The 12,316-nt window shown below is 34.5% G+C and overlaps 1 protein-coding gene across 7 annotated transcripts in view; it reads left to right on the top strand.

The window, feature by feature from the left end:
- LOC149088024 (sodium channel protein para-like) overlaps nucleotides 1–12,316 on the top strand; it is a 270,116-nt gene that overhangs the window by 84,734 nt on the left and 173,066 nt on the right. For all 7 annotated transcript variants that reach the window (XM_089243934.1, XM_089243917.1, XM_089243900.1 and 4 more), the window contains exon 2: nucleotides 281–351. The gene's annotated coding sequence lies outside the window, so the exon portion shown is untranslated. The remainder of the gene's footprint in view (nucleotides 1–280; nucleotides 352–12,316) is intronic.

Genomic DNA, 12,316 nt, shown 5'->3' with positions numbered 1-12,316 from the left:
AACGAATTTTTTTCCCTGTTGTGATATTGGTGTATTCCGTTCCTTGCAAAAGTGATGAAAATACCCAAATGATAACATTATTACTGATGATTCTAATAATCGACGTCGACTATATTTGCATTTCTTGCGTTAAACGAAGCTAAAAGCTAGATGACAATTAACACAACGATTTCATACATTTTCATTCCCAATTCATCATTTATTCATTTATTATTTATATTTTCTTATCATTTCATATGCGTTTTACAGTCTTATTATACTTTTACTTTTGTCGTTTCAGACAAAGAAAGAAAAGCATTCAATGTTCAAATCAGTTGGAACAGCACATCCGTTGAATGCATAGCCTAAAAGGTAAGTGTCAAATGTTTCAAAACAAAAAGGACGGAGATAATAATTGGCTCATAATTTAGAAAAGAAAGTCCTCTTTCTCATCGAATTGAATTCGGATTAATTGAATTGTCGTCGAGATATGGTAAATAGCTAACGGCGATTCGGAAACGGGACAAAAAAATTCAAACTCACCGTAAACTGATCTTGTTATCATCACGCCGTATGTTAAGTAACATTCTAATTATATATATGACTAATAATGGGATTACAGGGTTTGTTAATTCGACCATTTATACTATAAATGAAATGGTGATTTTCTGAATTTTTTTTCTGTTCTCTTTTAGATTTTGAATCACAAACTAAAATTTTTGCTTTGTTTTCGCTGAGTTATATTGATGAATTTAATTATTTAAATGGATAATGAGACGAGAAATATACGGAAAAAAATGTTTCCTTTCCTTTTACCTATCTTTATTTGCTACTCTAACTAAGAAAGAGATATACAGTAGAACCTCACGATAACAAACACCCATGGGACCAAAAATTTTGTCCGCTAACAGGGAGTGTCCACTAATGGGGCGGAACGATATGCAGTAGAACATTGTTTATACCGCTTTCAAAATCCATTGGCTTCGGTCGCAAAAAAATGTCTATGTATTTTAATGTAAAATATATGTTACTGTAAAAATGGTAATGGTGATTATGCATAATCACCAGTCACCTCGATAAAGAAATTTTGATTAAAATGCACAAAATTTATCATTTTCACCGAGGATTATGAATAATTTTCAAATAAAGGTTGGAAAGTCTGGTAAATATGAAAAAAAAACATAATTTTTCTCATCTTTTCATTCAACCAATTAATTATTTTCACCCCTGCATGATACATGCACACGACAGTTATATATATTTTGCAATAAAAATTAAACTAAATTAAAATAAGTGCGAAGAAGATAAAAACATTCGTAATAAGAGTTGTAATGCTGGCTTTCTTCACACGTAATCAACAAACAAACCCCCAACATAAACAATTCACCATCCTGGACCATAGCCATCATTCAGTTAATAAGGAAAATAATTGACGGATATCATATTTACCAATACAAGCCTTATTTGTAAACATAATCTTAGTTGAATATAATAAATTCTTGGTTTGTGACCAAAAATTAATAAGTTAATTTCGAAAAAAAATTAGTTTGCTTGATTTTACTGTTCGCTGATGGGGAGTAAAATACAATAAAGCCCTATTTCACGGGACCGGGAATCAGAAAATTCTGTTATTGGAAGATGTCCGTTATCGAAGTGTGTCCGTTAGGTGAGGTTCCACTGTATTGCCTCTTGAACTTTGTGAAGCTGAATAATTCAACTTTGGTATTTACCTCTTTTTTTTTTCATCTTTTTTTCAATGGTCTTCCGATTCTTGATCAAATCACCTAATTTTTTAATACAGGGTGGGCAAAAAGTCCGTAAAAACTTTAAAAGTGGATAAAAACCAGAAAAATAATCTAAATAAACAACGATTCGCAGGGTTAGCATCGCTACTTCACGAAAAAATTTTTAAGACAGGGAAAAAACGAAAAAGCAACCAATAGGTGGCGCTAGTACGAGCGACTTCGGTGGAATTATGCAAATGAGACGTTTATAAGAACTTGCGCTCCTAATCCACACCAGCTCACTGTTGTAAACCGTATATGTGGACCTGCTGCACTCTTCTGTTGCTGGATTTGTGACTCGCCTGCAATGTGTTATTCCCTGTGGTGATGGTGGAACATATACTGCTGCAATAAACGATTTGGAGGCATTGTGTTCGCTATTTATCTTTTATTTGCCACCTATCGGTTGTTTTTTTAGTTTATTTTCCTATCAAAAAATATTCCCGTGACCAAGTGATGCTAACCCTGCAAACCGTTTTTTATTTCGGTTATCTCTACGGTTTTTATTCATTTTTAAAGTTTCTACGGATTTTTTCCCACCCTGTACATATAGATGGTTATTGATGAATGAAATTACATATTTGAAGAGAGATAAAAAAAACTCACAATTAATAAACTTTTAATTAAATTTTATTCAATAATTTAAAATTACTAGAATTTGTGAAACATAATACATCATGCGACCACAAAAAATTTGTAAGAAAAGTATTTTTATGTAACCTGATTGAAAATCACGAAATTTTTTAAATTTTAATCCTTGAAAAATCCTGAAAAGAATTCATAGTATATGAAAACGAATTTTAAAAAATACTACGTTACTCATTCTACCTTATTCTTCATAGAAATGAATAGTTAATTAATAAAAACGTGGGTGAAAATCACTTGTTAAAATTTGTTTACGGAGTTTGAATTATCATTTCGTGTAGCGTAGCTTGTCTCGATCCCAAGTGTTGACTCTTTGAAATAGCGTTGACACATTAATTTAAACTAACCACAATTGATCACAAATTTATGATTAATTCTAACTATTTCGAATGCTAATTATTTTTTGGAAAAAATATACATGTTCTTAAGAAAATAGTATTTCAGAGATTTTTTATTGTTTTATGTATGAATTTATTGTCGTTATCATTTTTAATTTGTAGTAAAACTTTCTTATAAAATAACTTTTTTCGGACATTAAAAGGTGGTTGTAGCTTGGAATATGGTCTAAAAAGCATCGAGAAGTACCAAACGATTTTTCTAGGAAATGCGCAAATAAGAAGCCAATTGATTTAAATCAATACAAAAGCCGTCGCGATCGTTTCGACCTTTCAATAAGTTCCGGGAAAAACGCTATTAAAATTAAGCGGGAAAACTCCAACTCTTTAGAATGGGTAGCGTTTTCCGAATTATATTAAGCTTTTCAGCGTTTTAATGACCGACACTTAAAACAGCTTCAATTCTTCCCGAATTTTCAAAGGAGAGAGAGAGGAATTCCTGGAAATTTATTAGCAATGGCGGGAAATGATAACTACTATTAACTAACAACTATTTAGATTTTTCCTAATAAATTTTCGTTTGATTGAAGTTATTGGAAACAAATTTCAAAATCATCATTTATGTCGATTTGAAGTTTTAAAAGAAAATTACCATGCGTGTATAATTTACGTTTATTGAACAAAACTGAGAATGTACGAGAAAACATTTTTTGGGTGTTAAATAGTTATTAAAAAGTTTTGATTGGTAAGTTAATCTACCTGAACTTATATTTTTTTGGATTAGTTAATTTTTTAAAAGTACAGCTTTTTATTAGTTATTTGGAAATTAATTATTAACCATATGTATATACATATTTTTGATGAGTATAAATTATACTGATGTGCAATTACTCAAGAAATCCTTGAGCATGCTATAACTCGCTTTGAACATGTCAATTGACGTAAATGATATGCACTTTGAACAAATACTAGGGTTATGTGAAGATTTTTGTGTTTCCATGTTCTTTATGCGCCCTTTTTTACCCTAGCGGCCGCAATTTGAACAATTATATTTTATATTGGAATTTTCTTTTATCCATAGTGCATATAACGTATATAATACGTTTCAACGAAATACCTTAACCAGAGCTATCTCTACATAGATCTGAATAGGGTCACTGTAACTATAGCCACCTTGTATACAGGGTGTCCTGTAAGTGCAAATGTGGCCTTCATCCCATCAACCGTCCATCGTACAGGTACGATTCCAATTTAAACAATTCTCATCAGGTGTTAAAAAATTACCTTGTATCAGTTTTGAGAGTGAAAATACAGTGTGTAGCAAAATAAAAAACAAAATCTAAATTTTTATACGGTGTCCCCCTGTGCTCTAACTTCCAATTAGACCTGTTGTTGCCCTGTTTCTCCTGATGCCAATAGAAACAATTCCATGTTTCTAAGTGCAATATTCACAAAGATATTCGAATTGGAAAAACGGAGGAAATTTGGGAAAGAACAGCGTTAAATGCGGGTGAAACGGTTTTCCCACGTTTAACGCTGTTCTTTTGACAGGCGCTCGATGAGATAAAGACCATGCTAGCACTTACGGGACACTCTGTATAAGGCACAGTGTATGGCTTCTTCAAACTATACATATGCAACTTCGATTCAAAAAATTAGAATAACGCAAAAAAAAGTCATCGTTTTCCTATCTTCAACAGAAGATTACCGGTAAAACAAACAACGGAAGTGAATGACAAAAAATAGGAGTCGTTTAGAAAGAATTGGACTCACCTGTGACGTTTGTTATGTGCCCAAAATTGCAATAACATATTTTTTTTAAAATATTTAAGATATTCAAAATATTAGAATAATGGGGGGAATTTCTGATTAGATAAGCGTCAGTGCCAGAATTTTCATAAATTACGCTATCGCGAAGCCGTTAGACACATAAAGGGGTCGAAAATGGGTCGAAAGAAGGATTCAACAGAAGGTCTAAAATCTCTGGTAGTGAATCTCGCAAACAAGGATTTACTCAGCAGATGATCGCGTAGAAATCAAAGTGCTCTCAAACAAGTGTGAGTAAACTTTTAAGACATCATTCAAGTGATAGAAATTTTCGTTGAAAACGCGCAAATAGTGGCCGTAAGCCAATTACTATTGCGAGGCAGGACAGACTCTTAAAAAACATCGTGAGATTTCACTGCTTTCGTATCGTTAGGTTCATACATAAAACGTTGAAAAGACTTGGTGTCAATGCGTCGTCCTCCACCACACTGAGACGACTCATCATTATGGATATAAATGCGGTATGCCCAAGTGGAAGCCGCTCCAGGTGTGACCAGTTAAGGGGTGACTGGAATAGGGTTCGTTCCAGTGATGAATAGTGTCATTTTTTGTGTCCCACGGCGATCAAGGTGTTAGGCGTCTCAACCATGCAGCTTTCACTAAGCAGTCAGTGGGATTTGCTACTTCCGTTATGGTATGGGGGTTTTATGAGCGCTGAGGGAGGGCCCAGGGAGGATTTGTATTTTGATGGGAAGAGTAAATTCCGATGTATATCGAGAAATTGTAGAATAATGCACGATGCCATGAAAATTTATTGGATGCTGATTTCATCTTCCAACGAGAATGTGCATCTTCTCACGCTTCGAAATCGGCCACTGCTTTGTTCGAAGAAAAAAAACAAATGAAATTGCTTCTCTCCTTGGCCATCAAATTCACCAGATTTGAGTCCCATGGAGAATTCGTAAGGTGTCGTACAGAAACACCTTCAAAAGACAAAAATGAACGTTTAATGAGTTTGAAGACCACGATCAGTAAAAACGATTGCAAAAATCCACTAGATTTTTGCAATCGTTTTTTTGTAGAATCGTTTACGAGAGGTTATTAGAGCTAAAGGAGATAATACCACAAAATATTCAACATTTGATTGAATTCTTTTTGAGTGATTTCTCATAAGTTTTGTAACATTATCGTAATTTTTTGAATCGCGTTAAATATTATTGTAATTTTTTGATTTTTCCGAAATGCCGATTTTTTTCCAAATTTGTGAAGAGTTTCAGATTTTATTTATATACTACATTTTTCTGCAAATTATATCGAATCAGTCGACGCAGTTTGGAAATTGTGGACATTTTCATTCCGGTGAAATAAAATCAATTTGCAAATCATGTAATGCATTTTTCACGTTATTCTCTAATATTTTAAACTGGAGAGTGGTACTGTTGAACAATTTAGAACATCTAGAAATTTGTGAGAGCAGTTTATGAGATGCTCAAGTTGAAAAGCCAAATTAACAATCCGGTTGTGTATATACTATATATATATATATATATATGCATATAATTTGCATTTTCATCTTCTAAGAGATTCTTTTTGAGTATATGGGTAGCAATAATTTGCATAATGTAGTTTGAATGCGTCGTAAAATGCCAAATTACGTTTTCCACTTTGTTTCAAAAAATTAGAACATCTAAATTAAAAGCTATTATTACATGAATATTTTCATGCAAATTTACATCAACTTGATAGAATAAGTGTCGTATGTCTTTCCTGTGGTTATGTATGTGAATCTATAATAATTCAATCATTGCATTACGGGTAGGAAAACGTAACATTTCTGCAAACGCAGAATTACGCGTGTATTTGCTTGGCTAGTATGGGAAAACGCGTGCTGATATCATACAAATACATTGTACTGTGGTCATCTTTTGCCTTGACCAGGGATTCTATGGGTCCAATCCAGATCTGTCCCGTAGACTTATCAATTGATGCATAAAATGCTTGGACAAAATCAAAGATGGTCGCAGTGCAATGTATTCGTACGATATCAGTAAGCGTTTTCTTATACTGTCAAACCAAATACATGAGAAATTTTGCGCTTGCAGAAATGTCCACATCGAGGTGTTAGCGTACCAACCTCTCGGTGATTATAAAAAAAAAAGCCTGCCGTTCGGAATTGGCAATGAATTGTAAGTCCCGGTCTAATTAGCCTTCGTGTGCAGAAAATGATCGTAGTGCGACAAAAAAATGATCAATGAGCAGAAATTTCCCTTTTTTCTGCCCCTATTGCGAAAATTCAACTATTCTAGATGCACATACACAACCAGGAAAGACATAAAACACTCATTCGATCAAGTTGACGTAAATTTGTATGAAAATGCTCATGTAATAATATTTTTTAAGTCAGATGTTCAAATTTTTGAAGTTTTCTCATTTTTGCAACAAAGAGGGAAATTCGACATTTCATGATGCATTCAATCTACTTTATTCAAATTTTTTGTCACCTATATGCTCAAGGAGAACCTTTTAGGAGACGAAAACGCAAACTAAAACCTTACTGTTAATTTGGGCTTTTCAGCTTGAGCATTTCATGAACTGCTCTCGTAAATTTCTGGGGTGTTCTGATTTTCTGGAAAGTACTTGCCTATGTAGGTAGCACAATCAGGTCTCAGAAGAAATGGGGGGGGGGGGGGGGGGGGGAGAGGAATGACAAAAGAAAATAAAAGCTACGGGGGCTTAACTTTGAATTCACTTCTCCCCGATTTTGGTGACTTTTTCAGTGTTTATTGTAACGCTATAAAAGTTTGATAAAAGTACTTATATAAAACTTCAAAAATACCACCAATAAGATTATTGGTTACATTCTAGAAAATTCTACCGATGATCTTAGCGGTAGCATTTTTCAAGTTTTATAAAAGTCTTATCAAATTTTCATAGTGTAATACCGGACTAAGAGTAAATTTATTTCAAAGTAAAACCAGTTACATAGCTATTGAAATTAAATCGTATAATTACTGTAAAAAAAAAAAAATCTGTTTCCCATTCAAAGTCAAATCATTTCATTATCGGATAAATAATGGGAGAAGAGAAAAAAGGTTATAAAAGATACCGGAAACGCATTTTTTACAGGCATAATTTATTGCCTCCTATTTTCGTAAGTCATTCGAACTATGCTGCATCCGTTGCATAATTCACGCTTTTTTTTCCCCCCATGGAAGAAAAGGTAAATCTATTTTGCCATTGGAAGCAACACTTGCCCTCGAATCGATAAAAGATAGCAAAAAAACTATTCCCTATGTACACAGTTTTATAAGGCGAGCGAGGAGACAGACCACCTTCAGCTTTTCACAAAATAACCTGGCGATTCTCGTAGAATACGTGAAGGTACTTATCCCACAGCAAACGGCCACACCCAACGGGGTCTACTCTCCGAGTTTAATCATGGCCGGATAATGGGTGCTCTGTTCTCTTCTCTATTTTTTGTTTGCTTGTTTCTAGACCAACCACGTGTAAGAGAACATTGGTATATAGATATATATTGAATACTAAATTATATACTAAGAAGGGACAAATAAAAATGAAATAGAAAAATTCGGTATTTGATAGAGACTTTGCTGGGAAAGCACAATATACTTTTGTGGAAATAAGTATGAGGAAGTCTTTTTGATGAAGGTTTTGATGTAGGTGTTTGAGTTTTTCGAATTGCTCAAACAACTTTTGTGGGTACAGTCTATTGTAACGTATCACTTTAAATTCCCTACCCAGTATCCATGGCCCATACATTCTGGAGCAGGACCCCTAGGATAAAGCGAGTGGTGATCCTCATACGTATTTACAGCGTGAAAAAACATTAAAAAAAAGATGAAAATCGTCTCGGGCCTCCAAGGCTGGCCAGCCCTTGTAGGGGCCCATGCCAGTGTCATAGACGAGACATTGTACACAAACACGTGACAGAATACGTGGGAGTGCATAGAATGGAAAATACGGTGCAAATTAACTTCGGCTGTTAGAATAGTCGGAAAAATGCTTGTTGGTGGTCGGCTGAAGTTGGATGGTTTTCTGTGGTTCTCCGAGGAGCGAATGCGAGCCGATCTCCCCGTTAGAAATGTCTCGCCACAGAGAACAACAGACCTACAACGGTAAAAATATTCAATCATTACACTCCATCGAAAAATAGATGGGTGCACTGAAAAATTCACCACGAGAACAATTAATGGCTCTTTAGCGAGCCTTTCTTTGTTGCACATATCGGAAAACTCGGTCAGTCAATTTGTCTGTAAGATTTTTCAATGCAAATGAATCGATTTACATACCTTTTAACCTTTTTTTCATATTGCCAGTTTTCCAGACGTTTCTATGTGAGATCCAAATCTGGTAAGCTCGCTGGAAGGTCCATAACACTTCAATAAATTTATTCTCAAATCTAATTACTGACTCTTGCATTGTCTTCAGGTCCGTCAATTGTTTTTCTAAATTGTAAAATATAATTTTTTAACATGATCCGATAATCTAAGAAATGACCATATCAATTTGTAATGAAGTGTACATGTTGTGTATGAAAAAATCATAAGCCAGCAGTGAATCATTTGTCGATCCTGAGAGCGAATGCTCATGAATCGAAGGGAAATGGCATCGCATCTGAATTATTAGAAAATGGTCGTGTCAGCCTTGTAAAAATAGTTTTCAGAACTATATCATGTCAAACGGAGATTAAACATTTTTTTTCTCCTTAACTTGATTACTCTAGGTCAGTATTTCTCCATCTTTCTGAAAACAAGGACCATACAAATGTCTGAAACAATTTTACGAACCACTTGTGTCCCGTATTACGGGACATTCATGAAGTTTTCGTGCTTCCGATTTGTTTTATACATTTGTCCCGTTTTTTCAACGATACTTATTTGAATTTGTAATACAGTCGAATCCCGTTATAACGGACTCCAAGAGAGTGGATAAATCACTTCGTTATAACGAAATTTTGTTATAACGTTTGTCTTTTCTTCTTTCTTTCAAACCGAGCACAACTCTGGCCTATCGGCATGGCAATATATTCCCGAAATGAATTGTACCGGAAGTGTTCATGTGTGGGTGTGTGTGCAACAGTAATGAGTGCACATCTAATAATGTGAATGAATTTTGAGTTCCGCCATCTGTATTTGAGTAAAGGTTGCTTTTCGATAATTGACTCAAATATCACTGCGACCGGTCGGATTTTACGCCAAATTCGGTCCTGACGGGTATATTAATTATATGGCGGTGGATCAACAGTGTCAAACACGATCTTCCAAATTATTATTTTTTTCACAATAAAAGTAGAAAAGTAAACTTCATTTCTTACTTCAATATTTCATTTTATTCTGCTGTTGGCGATTCGATCTTGTGTTTTAGCATGAATATATATTTATACTGAACTTAGAAAGGGGGAAGAGGCCCCACTATCAACTCATTACCACAATTTCCTAATGTGCTGGGACAGAAAGCAAACAACCCGTGGGGAAGGTTTATTGTTTGTTTGTCGGTTAGAACGGTATTATGCCGAGTTGTTATTCCATGGATTCAAGGATGATTAGCAAAATAAATTATCAGGAAGCAATGGCATGGCATGCGTCCTTTGAGGCTTTTTTCATGCATGACATCTTTTGTTGCCAGAAAATGCATCTTCATTCGGCTTACGGTGGCTTTTGTTTTATTTGTGGCATGTCATGATGCAAAAACTTGGCACTTCTGACGAACTAACATGACCGTAATGAAACGTATCCATCCACCTCCGATCTCACACCATAAATGTGCACCCAGTAATAATGACAAAAAAAAATGACTTAATGGAAATTCCAATTTTCTTAGCTAGAACAACAGTCACGTGAATTGTCTTTTACGTGAAATACAGTCGGCCCCGCTTGGTCGAATATCAGCGATAAACGATTATAGCACACAATATTCAGTGAAGCGGGGAACATTTCGATTGTCATTTTGCAACATTAGTATAGTTTATATATTGAAAACTGATGAAAGATCAATGTTAATAAAGTTTCTCGAATAAATTAGACTAAAAAAAATAAATGAAAATTATATTTAATTACACAATACTTAAGACTATTACATTTCTTTGTACTCTGTTGAGCAAAATAATTAAATGTACATATTGAAGACAATACTTGAGGGCCAGTACCTATTCTCGAATGTATTTATCTTACTGTATTTATATTATTGAATAGAAACATTATGTGTATACAGTGGTTGGTATGTAATAACAGTTGACGTGTGAAGCGTAATATTCGATTAAGTGGGGAGAAGTCACTGAAATTATCATATAAAGCGGGGAACTTTAACATTGTCTCTATGGGAGAAATTCTGATGCCGGATCAAGATTTTATCCTTTATCCGGTATCCTATTAAGCGAGGCCGACTGTATTCAGGAAATGAACCCAAGATGGCGGTTCTAAAATGAATATACTCTAACTTGGTCTCTCTCACCTGTTTTCTTCTCCGTAGAATCACAATCTGGTGAACAAATTGAATTTTGACTGTAAAATACCCAAATACCAATTATAGTTTTAGTACATGAATATACTCGCTAATATGTATTTTATACGCCATAGTGTTGGCGTTATTTCTCAGTAATCTCTCATATAATGCAAAAGAAAATCGTAGAATCGTAGACCTGTTCGTTAATTTGAATACGTCACTAATGTCGATAAGTACGTAAAGATTCTATCTAATCGAAATGTTTAATTATTATGCGTTTGGTGACTGGCCGAATCGTCCATATGTATTTGGCTACGTGTCACAATCGTGACCGTTGTCTATGTTTATCGTTCTTTTATTTATTTTATTTTTCTTTTGGTACGAGGTACGGAAAAAAAAATAGCGTAACTATGGTAAAAGTAAACAAATCCAGAAAACACAGAATTGAATATACACACTTGATGCAATAAAGCTGTGCCGATCGATCTCCAGGGAGAAACACAAATCTAATTCTCTCAAATATTTGCATCTACTTCCGTCATATTACATTATTCTCTCTCTTATATTACATGATATTTAATTCCAACACAATTTTCCTTTTCTCTTAAAAAAGTTTTAAAGGTGATATAAAATGAAGTTATTGCTTTATGTTTCATCACAAATTCACATTCAGTGTTCAACGAGAAAATATTCATTGATTAAAAATATGCATGATGATTCTAAATTAATGGGGCAAACTTTAAGGGGTGAAAATAAGACACCTATACAAGCATTTTCGATCATAGAATGTGCTTTCGAATCGCAATAGCAAAGGCGGTAGAAGGTGGTTTTTTGGAGAGTGCACAACAACACTTCTCTAAAAGCAAATATCATATTTTTCTGACGGATTTGATGCAATAAGTGTCATCAACCATTTGAGAATGCAGGGTATTGTAATGTGGTAGGCCTTCTGATGGCGCAACCTGAGCAAAGCGATTTCTATCACAAGTCATTATACCGCCTGATCATTGTTTTGCGCATGAAACCACCTTCTACCGCCTTTGCTACTGCGATTCGACAGCAATTCTATGACCAAAAATGCTTGTATATAAGTCTTATATCTCCTCATAAAGTTTATCCCATGAATTTAGAGTCACTCTATATAATAAACACTGAATTTTATACGGATCTGAAGTTATAGCATTTTTTTCCCCGCAGAATCAATTGTATAGATATGTGCACAGACTCGATGTACCCCATTCACCGTTTCAACCCGAAAAAATGGATAATATTTTAGCAGCTTACCCTTCACTCTGATTTTGCTAAATGAGTGTGCTGCTATCTATATCTTTCAACTCCCGTTTT

The sequence above is a fragment of the Pholcus phalangioides genome, unplaced genomic scaffold (genome assembly GCF_987345545.1).
Source record: "Pholcus phalangioides strain wild (caught in Gottingen) unplaced genomic scaffold, Ppha-v1.0 ptg000003l_1, whole genome shotgun sequence".
Classification (NCBI taxonomy): Eukaryota; Metazoa; Arthropoda; class Arachnida; order Araneae; family Pholcidae; genus Pholcus; species Pholcus phalangioides.
The sequence above is the reverse complement of the archived record's forward strand: the minus strand, read 5'-3'. Positions and strand labels throughout refer to the sequence as shown.